This window comes from Phascolarctos cinereus, unplaced genomic scaffold (genome assembly GCF_003287225.1).
Source record: "Phascolarctos cinereus isolate Bilbo 61053 unplaced genomic scaffold, phaCin_HiC Scaffold_2;HRSCAF=192, whole genome shotgun sequence".
NCBI lineage: Eukaryota > Metazoa > Chordata > Mammalia > Diprotodontia > Phascolarctidae > Phascolarctos > Phascolarctos cinereus.
Genome location: NW_027555625.1, coordinates 339,180,468 through 339,193,487, shown reverse-complemented (window position 1 = coordinate 339,193,487; position 13,020 = coordinate 339,180,468).

Here is a 13,020-nt window from a genome sequence, read left to right as displayed (position 1 = left end):
GTCAAAGCATTTAAAAATAGAAGGAAAGGTAAAATATTTTCTACCAAAACAACTTATCAGGAAAACAGATCAAAGAGAGAAATTTTAAGAATCATCAGCCTACCAAAAATTCCCATGATTTAAAAAAAAAGTCTGAACATTGTATTTCAAGAAATCATAAATGAAAATGGCCTTATTACTTGGCCTCTAGACAGCCCTGAGGGTAGAACTAAACAAAGCCCTGATCTGGGGGTTTACCCTGTTTTTGACTCCCACCAATGTCCTACTCCAGAGCTTCCCACCCTTTCCACTGTGCCCTCTGCAATCCCTCAGCTATAATTAATAAACTTTCTTTAATCTTAAATTTCTTCCTTCTCACTCCTTCTATCTTTTGGGGCTCACTGAGACCTGGCTCCTTCCTGACGACACTGCTTCCATCAACCCCCTTTCCAGTATTCATATACCTCAGTATCTTACTGATCATGGTGGTAGAGTCAGAATACTCCATTGCCACATTCAAATTCTTCTGCTGCCATCACTCAGCAATCTCTTCTCCTTTGATGTTCATGGTATACAAATTTATCATCCAAACCAGAATCTGGCAGCCATTATCTACTGACTCCCAGAATTATCCTCCTTCTTTCTCAGGGAGTTCAGTGCCTGGGCTCATAGCTTTCCTCTCCCTTCCAAATTTGTCCCTCATTCTAAGGGACTTCAACATATATGTAGATGCTCCCTCAAATTCCCTCACTTCCACCTTCTTAATTCTTCCTAGTTCCTGTGACCTATTCCTCCACTCTGCCTCAGCTACCCACAAGGCCATCCCTTTGATGTTGCCAATACCCACAAGTGTTCTAGTCCTGTGTTCAAGAGCTCTGAATGTCCTTGATCTGATTTTAATCTTTTTTGATCTTTTTGATCTTTCCATCTCTTCCTATGCCTTACTTCTCCTTAACCTAATTTTTATCTTCACCGTGACCACCAATCCCTCAGTCTGTACCTCAAGACTGATGTTCTAACCCCAGATTTCACCTGTGCTCTGGCTACACTCCTCCTCCTTCCCAACCTTGATCCCTGGGTAAACCAGTTCAACTATACATTACCCTCTACTCTTGAATCCCTTGCTCCCTTGTCCTATCTTACTGATCTGCCTTGCCAAACCCCAACCCTGGTTTATTCTAATTATGCACCTTTTTTGCTTCTATTCCTGTGCTGCTGAACAGAGCTCAAGGAAATAATGAAACCATTCTGACTGAATTAATCATATTTATGCTAGCTAATCTCAACTGAGCCCTTACTATGGCCAAAGCAATCCTACAACTCTTCCCTAATTGATTCTTTATCTAATGTATCATCTCTTCAAGTCCTTCCACTTCACCATCTCTACTGAGGGTTATGCACCACCAGGCTGCTATGTTTGTTTCTCTGTATTGTATACCCAATCTCTTCCACTAATCAACCTTTTTTTTTTCAGCTATTACCAAATTGTTTTTATGATTAGTACTTAACAGTGTAGCTTGACATCTGGCACTGCTAGACCCCTCTCCCTCCTCACTTTTTAAAAAAATTATTTCTCTGAGATTCTTGACTTTTTGTTCCTCCAGATGAATTTTATTTTTTTTTCCTAGCTCTATTAAGTCATAATTAGTACTTGATTGTTATGGAACAGCACAGGTAAATTAATTAAAGTAGGATTGTCATTTTGATTATATGGGGTACAGCTTCCTACAATCGCACCTTTTGCAAGAAGCCTTTCCCAATCCCCCTAAATGCACGTACCTTCCCTCTGTGATTATCTCCATCTTGTTTGTACATAGTTCGCAAGTTGTCTCCCCCATTAGACTGAGCTTCTTGAGAGCAGGATTGTTTTGTCTTGTTGGCTTGTTTTTTGCCTTTCTTTGTAGCCCCAGTGCTTAGCATGCACACTAAAGAAATGCTTATTACTGACTAACTCATGGCCTATTCATGAGCAATTAATATTTTTCCAATTATTTAGAGAGTATTTTGTAGTTGTATTCATATAGTTCCCATGTGTGTCTTAGTAGATAGATTCCAATGTATTTTATACATTTTGTATTTATTTTGAATGGAGTTTCTCTTCTTAACTTACTGGGTTTTGTTTATAATATACAGAAAGACTCATGGCATTTAATAATGCTTATTGATTGTTACCCAGATGACCTGTAACTGAAGTTAACAGCCTTAAGAACCTTCTCTCTTCTGAGCTCAAAGATGGTCTCAATACCTTTTAAGGAAAAATTAGCCTAACTTTCATGGAGAGAGGGATTAGGATATTGCTCCTACAATGCCTTCTTTTCTTTCCTTTCCTTCCCTTCCCTTCCCTTCCCTTCCCTTCCCTTCCTTCCCTTCCCTTCCCTTCCCTTCCCTTCCCTTCCCTTTTTTCTTTTCTTTTTTCTCTTCCCTTCCCTTCCCTTCCCTTCCCTTCCTTCCCTTCCCTTCCCTTCCCTTCCCTTCCCTTCCCTTCCCTTCCCTTCCCTTCCCTTCCCTTCCCTTCCTTCCCTTCCCTTCCTTCCCTTCCCTTCCCTTCCCTTCCCTTCCCTTCCCTTCCCTTCCCTTCTCTTCTCTTCTCTTCTTTTCTGGAGGTAATTGAGGTTAAATGACTTGATCAGGGTCACACAGCTAGTATCTGAGGTCAAACTTGAACTCCTGTCCTTCTAACTCCAGGGCTGGTGCTCTATCCATTGTGCCACTTGTCTGCCCCTCTTTTCCTATTTTTGCAAATAGTTTATTTAATATTGGAATATCTTCAAGTGTTCAATAGAATTTATTTGTAAATCCATCTAGTCCTAGAGTTTTTAATTTAGGAGTTCATTTATGGCTTATTCAATTTCTTTTTCTGTGATTGGGCTATTTAAATAATCTATTTCTTGTTTTGATAATCTAAGTATTTAGTATTTTTGCAAATATTATCAATTTTATTTATCACTTGTTATCATATAATTGTACAAAATAATTTTTTGATAGTTTCCTTTCTTTCATCTTCAGTTGTGATTTCTCTTTTATCCTATTTTATATAATTTAGTTTTCTCCTTTCCCCCTGCCAGAGTAGTTATTTATTTATTTTATTAGTTTTTACTTTAAAAACTATAGCTCCTAGCTTTATTTATCAATTTAATTGTTTTTATTTCTATTTTGTTCATCTTTTTTTAATTTTCAGAATTGCTATTTTAGTATTTAATTGGGGTTTTCTATTTGTTGCCTTTGTAGTTTTTTTTTAGTTGCATGCCCAATTTATTGACCTCTTCTATCTGTCTTCTGATGACGAACATTTTTAAAAAATTTTTTTAATTTTTAATGTATGTTTTTAAAACTTTGGGTCACAAATTTTCTCCCTTCCTCCTTCCCCACCCACCCTCATTGAAAAGGCAAGCATCTCAATACATGTTATGGATGTGTAGGATGACAAACATTTTTAGAGGTATAAATTTTCCCCTGATGACTGCATTAGCGCAAATTTTGGTACGTTAATTCATTGTCATTTTCTTTGATGAAATTTTGCATTATTTCTATGATTTTTTTCTTTGACCCATGAATTCTTTAGGATTAAATTATTTAGCTTTCAATTAAGATTTAATCTTTTCTTCAAAGGCCCTTTATTTAGTATAATTTTATTTCATTGTCAGTAAAGAATGTTTTAAAAATATTTCTGCTGTTCTTCATTTTTGTGAAATATTACTCCTCTCACTCACCTATGGTCAATTTTTATAAAGGCACAGCTAAGAAATATGCAAATTTCCTTTTTCCCATTTACTCTTTTGATTTTGCTTTAATATTTCTTGTTTTGTCTTGCTATCACTGATTTCTAGGATTAAGATTTACCATTATCTGATCTAAGTTATTTAATTCTTCCCTTTGACATTACATTTTTTAATCTTTTTTTTTCATTTATTTTAAGAGTTCTTGTGGCCAGGACAGTCTTTTCTCTGAGGCTCTATTTTCAGTTGCCCTTTTCTTTTGGGTTTACCTCTTGGCCTTCTCTCAGTCATAATATTTCTTTGTGTTCAGTATTTTCTTCTTTTTACTCATCTCTCTAGCCTCAGTTTCTAGATTAGGAATTTGGATTTGGGTGAGATGCTGCTCTCTCTTGTACTCTTGTATTGCAGGGAAAGCCCTACTTTGTCCCAGATGTGGCGGCTAGGCCCTAACTTCTGTAGAAAGTATTAGGTTTTGATTTGGTCTCTTGATAGCTTAACTAAGGTTTTGACCTTGGCCCCTTTTTTGTCTCCTTTTTTCATAGTTCCAAACCCAGAGTTGCCTCCATCCCTTGCTGTGAGCCTGACGGGCCCTAACTAGTTGGTCAGCATGTCAACAAACATTTATTGTGTACTTACAATGTGCCAGGTAATGAGCATATTAAAGTGTTGGGGATTCAAAGAAAGGCAAAAACATTGTCCAGTTCCTCGAGGAAATTATATTCCAGTCCGGGAGACAACAAGCAAAAATTATACTTACAAGATATTTATAGTGTAAATAGAATAATCTCTTCTATCCTGAGGAAAGAGTGGGGGAGGTGTACAGGGACTGGTTAAGGCCTTCTGAATCTTGAAGGAAGTGAGGAGGTAGAGGAAAGGAGGGAGAGTGTTCCAGGCATCTGGGACAGCCATGGAGTCAGGACATGGAGGGTCATTTGCAAGGAACAGTAGGACCAGTGTTGTTAGAATACATGGAGTGGAGTAAAGAGGAAGGAGAAAGATAGCAAGGGGCTAGGTTGTGAAGGATGTTAAATGCCAAACAGAAGTTTTTGTATTTATCCTGGAGATACTGTAAAGCCACTGGAGTTTATTATCTGCACTCCAAACACTCTCTCTGGCCACCTATAGCTATACAGACACCTTCCACGCACTGCCAACTCCACCACTGTGCTTTCAAGCCATATACAGCTGCCTCACATCCTAGGATGACTCTACCTGAGGACAAACATGGAGAATGATAATCTATCTGAACTCATTTCTCAATGACTAACATATTTCCACTCCATAATATCTACCCCATCTTAGTGATTCTGACCCCCCCCGATTGCCAATGTTCAAACTCCAATCTCTGTCCTCCACAGACCATTCCCTGGTTCTCAACCCCTTCAACCTAACCTTTCTGACATCCTTTTCTAAAGCTATAATACTAAATATTATACTAAATACTCCACTGTGCTCTCTGGAATGCCTACAAGATAGGTAATATAACACTAACCACCCTCTCCACTGCCTGAAGGCCAGGTGTGTCATATTTCACCCCTTCCCCAGAGTTCTCCAGTACCCTTCAGGCAGTTTGGAAGTGTCTGAGCTCATGACTGTAAGCACATGACTCCTGCTCCCACAGATGGTGTTCCAGGGTGGTCCCCTGCACTCCTGTTCCATTTAGCCTCTAACAGTAGGAGTCATTTTTACAATGAAACATTTACTCAAGGATATCATTACAAATATGCAAATGTATTCCCTAAAGAAGTAGAAAAGATAATCCCCTTTACCCCCACCATCTCAGTCTTTGGGGAGGGGAGGAGATTAGAGTTACAGCTTAGCTCACTCAGTTCTTATAGAGCACAGTGCTACTTCCAAGTCCAAAACTTCCCATGGGCTCAACTCCCAGGCTCCTTGGCTTCTCTGGGCTTCCATGCCAGGCTGACTGGCTGCACCATCATGCTTGCAATCTTGGCTCCAAGGTTGCCATGGCTCAGAGCCCAGGGTAAAAGAGAAGGATCGGTGGAAGGAAATCCTTCCCCCTACACTGGTTCTTGCTATGGGTGAACTGGGATCTTCACCCTCTGGACACAGCAGATAAGAGTTATTGAAAAGAGCTTAGCAGAAAGAGAGGAGTGAAAGAGCAGCTGTAATAGACCAAATGGATCAATCTCACCAGTGTTAAAGATGCAGGCAGTCAGTCCAAGGAGGCTTCCCCAACCTACAGTCCTCCATGTTAGACAAGCTGGGCATGCTCCAAAGGCCCTTGCCAACCTCTGTGTTGGGCAAATTAGCAATGCCCAGCCAAGCCAGGCTACAGTAACAAACTGGATTTCATCTTAAAATTTTTTCCTTTCTCTCTTCCTCCATATTCTTACACTTACTGCACTGGTTGTACCCGCATGTGTATCCACCCTCTCATTTTCTTTAATCTCTCCCTGTCTACAGGTTGCTTCCCTACTGACTATAAACATGTCCGTATCTCCCCTATCCTTAAACCCTCACTTGATTAATCCATCTGATCTTATATTTCTTTCCCTTTTGTGGCTGAACTCCTTGCCAAGACCTTCTTTAATTGACGCCTCCACCTCCTTTCCTCTCACTCTTTTTAATTCTTTGCAGTCTGTCTTCTGACCTCATCATTCAATTGAAACTCTCTCCAAACCTGCATGATCTCTTTAAAAAAAAAAGGTTTTTATTAGACTTCTGTTTCTTACACAATCATAGTTACTCCCAGTATCCTTCTCTCTTCCCCTCCCATCTCAATATAACAAATAGTATTTTTTTAAAAGAAAAAAATCAATACGACTGATCGATACATTATAAAAGCCCCCAAACACATGCAAAGTGTAATACCTGTAGACCTCCCACTCCCACGAAGGAGTGGGTTGGGGAGTGTCTTCTCACGTCTCTTCATTTGAGTCCTGCTTGATCGTTATAATTTTGTTACACAAGCTTTTGATTTAGGGGAGTATGGTTTTTTTCATAGGTGGCTACCCACTTTGCTCCCTCCTAAACCCAGTTGTGATTAGTAAGATGAGTCCAACTTCTCCAGTTTTCACAAGTGCTCAGAAAGAAGAAAAGGCGGGAGAAACCGTGGCCCAAAGTTTTGAGTCATTTTTGTATTTTTGGGTGCGCTCTTCATTTCCTGTTACATTTTCCCCGTATGCTAGAGTGGCTGTGAAATGACTGCATGTGATGACTCAGCTTTATAAATAGAACATGTTGCAGTGAAAATTATAGGAAATTCCCAGTCTCTTGCTGGATGCAGCCTTTTAAACAAGTTGGATTTATTTTAGGTGAGCCGTTTACCCTGGGTAATAGATGCAGAGACAGTAACAGTCATCTCCAACTCTCAGCCATTGCGGTCCACCTCCTCCCTTGTCTTCTGCTAAAGAGTGTTTTACTTCCTGGGAGGAAATTTAAAGAAAAAAAAAACACCCCAAAACCCAAATCAAAAACAACCAAGCAACTTCATTTCTCCCCTCCCCCTCACAGAGAGCTTTCCACTATAACAAAGAATCTTTTAAAAAGAGGAGAAAAACAGTTCAGTAAAACTAACCAAATACATCAATCAAGTATGACATTATAAGTAACATTCTACCTCTAACCCTCCCCCCACCTATTCAAAGACAGAAGGGAAGAGGAAATCTTGTCTGTTTGCCAATGCTCTCTACTGGACTAGAAGTCAGCCTCTCAAAGCTTCATATGGCAGTGAGGATTTGGAGATAAATGAAGAGATAGAAAATGACAGATAGCCAGGAAGACCATGACCAGATGACCAATTGGCAGGCTTGTGGGGGGAGGTACTACAGGCCTTTTGTTTTACTGTACTTTTTTTTTTTAAAGTAACATATTTACCTTCTCTTTTCTGGAAAGCCAAACTTTGGCTGGTTATTCACTACTGCTGGCAATCAGATATGTAAGAGGAAATATGGTGGAATGGAAAGAGCATTCACTGTTCTTGGGAGTCAGAGGACCTAGGTTTATATCCTGCATTTGGCAACTGTGGGCAAGTCACTTACCTTCTTTGGGCATCAGTTTCCTCATCTGTTAAATGAAAGGATTGCTGAGGCTCTAAGATTTATGAGCAGCATGTGGATTGCCTTCTACAGCTGGAGACTTGGACCCATTACAGATTTAGGAGCAAAACAATACTAAAACACATTTTCAGTCATTCCCATCATGTTCTGGAGTAGAAAGCCTAAATGGCCCTCCCTCTTCAAAAATGAAAGGAAATTCCCAATGTTAGTTATTTGATGCTGCCTTTTAGAGGAAATAAGCTTATTTTAATTGTATATCTTACCCAGCATAAGAGATATAAAGAAAGTAACAGCTATTTCCAGCTTTTAGCACCTGCTGTCCTATCACATTAAGCACTCAGCATCTCCCAATGGCTCCCAAATTTTTCTTTTCTGTGTAATGTTTAGTCATTGTCCTTCTCAGTTCCTAAATATGCTGGGAAGGGGATGTGTCAGTACAGATCTTTCCCCACTCTCTTTCTTTTTATTATTTAAAGATGTTTCCTTTTTTTAAATGAACTTAACAAAAATCAACATACATGAACATTTCACCCCTCCCTAAGGTTCTCCAGTAACCTTAAGGGGCAGCGGGAGCGGAAGAAAGGGTTGTTTTGTGTGTGTGTGCGCCAGAAATGGTATTTATTCCTTTAAGCATAGGTGAGGTACTCTTCACCCCAGTTCTATTTAGTCACCAATGGTCAGATGAGCTTTTACAAAGGAATATTTACTTCAAAAAGCATAATCACAAATATAACTTCCTAATGTATGAGAGGCATGATGCCAATACCCCTTGCACCACCTCAGTCTCTGGGGTAGGGTTGAGAAGGGGGATTAGCTTCATGGTTTAGCTCAGTTCTTATGTATCACAGACCCAGCTCTAAGTTGGTTTTTGTCCTCTGTTCTTGAAGAGGACCAAAATGACATCACTGTTTGAGTCAAGTTACATTGTGTCTGACTGTGCCTGATAAGACCAATATGAACTTAGAATGCTCTATCACAGGTTGAGCACAAATAGTCCACATGAACATTTAGGGTGGATTCTCCAAATTTGTGCTTCTCATGTTTCTTTTGAGCTACTTCAGTTCTGCTTTGCTCATACAGCACAGTGCCTTCTTTGATGCGGGTCTGCCAAGCAGGGCAGTCCTTTGTGAGCGTCTCCCATGTCAGGCAATTTCAAAGTTCTTCAAAGAGACCTTGAGGGTGTCCTTGTATTGCTTCTTCTGATCACCACGTGAGTACTTACCTTGTGTGAGGTCTCCATAAAATAGTCTTTTAGGCAAGGGCACATTTGGCATTGGAACAATGTGGCCAGCCTGTGAGAGTTTTGTTCTCTACAGCAGAATCTGAATGCTTGATGGGGCAGCTAGATGGCTCAGTGGATACAGCACCGGCCCTGAAGTCAGGAGGACCTGAGTTCAAATGCGGCCTCAGATCAAACACTTGACACTTACTAGCTGTGTGACCCTGGGCAAGTCACTTAACCCCAATTGCCTAAAAAAAAAAAACCATAAAAAAAAAAAAGAATTTGAATGCTTGGCGGTTTAGTTCCAGAAAGGACCTCAGTGTCTGGTATCTTATCCTGCCAGGTGATCCTCAGAATCTTCCTAAGAAGATTAATAGGCTGATCCTTCCTCTGGAAGATGGCCATCTACCTGAGAGCCAGTGTGGCTTTGGAAAGGGCCAAGGAACCACTGATACGGTGTTTACTACTCATCAACTCCAGGAGAAATACCAGGACCAGAACAGAGGTCTGTATACCATGTTCATAGATCTGACCAAGGCCTTTGATAAAGTCAGTCATGAGGGCTTATGGGAAATAATGTCAAAATTTGATTGCCTGGATAAGTTCATCAGTATCATATGTGAATTTCATGCCTTGCCCAGGTACTGGATAACAGACAATGTGTTTTGCAGTAACCATTGAAGTGAAGCAAGGCTGTGTGCTTTTTTTCCTGCTTTTTAGCATGATGTTTTCAGCTCCAAGTACAAAACCCTCTTGGGCTCTAGTCCCAGGCACCTTGGCTTCTCAAGGCTTCCCTTCAGGGTTGACTGGCTGCAATATCCCACCTAGAATCTTGGCTCACTTGTTGCCATGGCTACAAGTGCCAGGTCCAGTAGGGATTACCACTTGCACCTGAAATGAATAAGGATAAAACACAGAACAGAAACAAACAACCCAAGCACACCCCCAGGCCCGTTGAGCCAATAGATAAGGAGAACAGAGGGAGGAAATTATTTCCCTCTTGCAGTTCAGTTCATGCAATCCCTGTTGTGGATGAACTGTGTTCTTTACTTTCTAGATGCAGCAGAAAAGAGCATGTAGGAAAGAGGGAGGCTGTCCCAGTTTGGTCAGGTTCAAAGACATGGCCTGTTTCAGTTCCATAGCCAATCAAAGGAGGGTATCCCACCCACTGGTAGTGGAGGTAGGTATTAGGTGATTTGAGTATGACCAGCAGAAGCCTCATTACACAGGGAGGTAGAGCCAAGATGGTGAAGTAAAGGTAGGGACTCACCTGAACTCTCCCCTAAACTCCTCCAAATACCTTTAAAAAACGGCTCTAAACAAATTCTAGAGCAGCAGAACCCACAAAAAGACAGAGTGAAACAAATTTCCAGCACAAGACAACTTGTAAGGTCAGTAGGAAAGGTCTTTTGTACCAGGGTGAGAGAGGAGCACAGTCCAGCACAGACCACGCCAGTGCAGAGAGGGCCCCAGTAAATCTGAAGTAGGTCTTGGGTGACTGAATCACTGGCAGCTGTGGTGGTTTCCAGACCTCTCAGCCCACAGATGACAAAGACAGCTTAGAAGGTCATTAGGAAAGGTCTCTTGCACCTGGCTGAGAGAGGAGTGCACTCCAGTGCGGGGCACACCAGAATAGCCCCAGCCCCAGCAAACCAGGCCTTGGGACTGACAGCAAAGTCAGCAATGGCAGCAGCAATGGCTGCTTCCAGAGCTCTCAGCTCACAGATGGTAAAAACGTCAAACAACTAGTCAGAAGGAGATTACAGGGGTCTTTTTGTTAGCACTGAGGCAGGATTCTTTTGCTTTGCCCAAACTTGGATCTAGGTAACACTCCTGGCTGTCCCAGGGCGAGGAGGAACACTGGGAGAGCAGAGCTTGTGGTCACAGTGGAGAGAGCACCCTCGTCACAGTTCCAGGGCAGAAAAGAGGGCTTGTGGTCACTCACAGACCAGAGCACAGGATAGGAGAGGAGCAAACACCTCTCCTTAGATCATACCGCCTTGGAAGAGCTGAAAACTTACAGATCCCTAGAAGTATCTCTGAAAACAACTGCAATAACCCCTGAAGCTTGGGACAGTGCACCCTCCAGCTTGGAAGCACAGCCCTACTTTAACAAATAGTTACAAGTCAAGTAATAGGCTGGAAAAATGAACTAGTGATGGGAAAAAAACCAATTCTGATTATAGAAAGTTATCATGGTGACAAGGAAGATCAAAAGATACACTCAGAAGAAGACAACAAAGTCAAAGCTCCTACATCTAAAACCTCTAAGAGAAATATGAATTGGTCTGAGGCCTTGGAAGAACTCAAAGAAGATTTTGAAAATCAAGTATGAGAGGTAGAGGAAAAATTTGGAAGAGAAATGAGAGTGATGTGCAAGAAAATAATGAAAAACAAGTCAACAACTTGGTAAGGTAGACACAAAAAAATACTGAAGAAAATAACACCTTAAAAAAAATAGATTAGACCAAATGGTAAAAGAGGTCCAAAAAGCAAATGAGGAGAAGAATGCCTTAAAAAGCAGAATTGGCCAAATGGAAAAGGAGGTCCAAAAGCTCACTGAAGAAAATAATTCCTTAAAAATTAGAATAGAGCAAATGAAAGCTAATGACTTTATGAGAAATCAAGAAACAATAAAACAAAACCAAAAGAATGAAAAAAATAGAAGACAATGTGAAACATCTCATTGGAAAAATAACAAACCTGGAAAATAGATCCAGGAGAGAGAATTTTAAAATTGTTAGACTACTTGAAAGCCATAATCAAAAAAAGAGCCTAGACATCATCTTTCAAGAAATTATCAAGGAAAACTGTCCTGATATTCTAGAACCAGAGGGTAAAATAGAAATGGAAAAAAACCCACCGATCACCTCCTGAAAGAGATCCTAAAATGAAAACTTCCAGAAAAATAATATCCAAATTCCAGAGTTCCCAGGTTCAAGGAGAAAATATTGCAATTACCCAGAAAGAAACGATTCAAGTATCATGGAGTCACAGTCAGGATAATACAAGATTTACCAACTTTAAAGGATCAGAGGGCTTGGAATATGATATTCTGGAGGGCAAAGGAACTAGGATTACAACTAAGAATCACCTACCCAGCAAAACTGAGTATAATCCTTCAGAGGGAAAATGGATATTCAATGACATACAGGACTTTCAAGCATTCTTGATGAAAAGACCAGAGCTGAATAAAAAATTTGACTTTCAGATACAAAACTGAAGAAAAGCATAAAAAGGTAAACAGGAAAGGGAAATCATAAGGGACTTAACAAGGCTAAACTATTTACATTCCTCCATAGGAAGATGATATTTGTAATTCATAAGACTTTTCTCATTATTAGAGGAGTTAGAAGGAGTATATATGGACAGAGGGTACAGGTGTGAGTTGAATATGAAGGGATGATAACTAAAAAATAAAATTAAGGAGAGAGGAATGTACTGGGAGAAAGAGAAAGGGAGAGATAGAATGGGGTAAATTGTCTCACATAAAAGAGGCAAGAAAAAACTTTTGCAGTGGAGGGGAAAAGGGGGGAGGTAGGAGGAGTGATTGAACCTTATTCTCATCAGAATTGGCTCAAAGAGGGAATAACATGAACACTCAATTGGCCATAGAAATCTATCTTACCCTACAGGAAACTAGGAGGGGAACTGGGAAGTGGTAGAAGGGAGGGCAGATTTGGGGAGGGAGTAGTTAGAAGCAAAACACTTTTGAGGAGTGTCAGGGAGAAAGGAGAGAACAGAATAAATAGGGGATGGAGGGAAATACAGTTAGCAACAGTAACTGAAAAAAATTTTGAAGCAACTTTCTCTGATAAAGGCCTCATTTCTCAAACATACAGAGAACTGAGTCAAACTTATAAAAATAAGAGCCATAAATGAGAAATGATTAAAAGATATAATCAGTTTTCAGATGAAGTAATCAAAGCTATCTATAGCTATATAACAATATTCTAATTCACTATTGATTGGAGAGATGAAAATTAAAACAATTTTGTGGTGCTACCTTATACCTATTAGATTGTCTAATAGGATAGAAAAGATAAATGACAAATGTTGGAGGGGGTGTGGGAAAAATGAG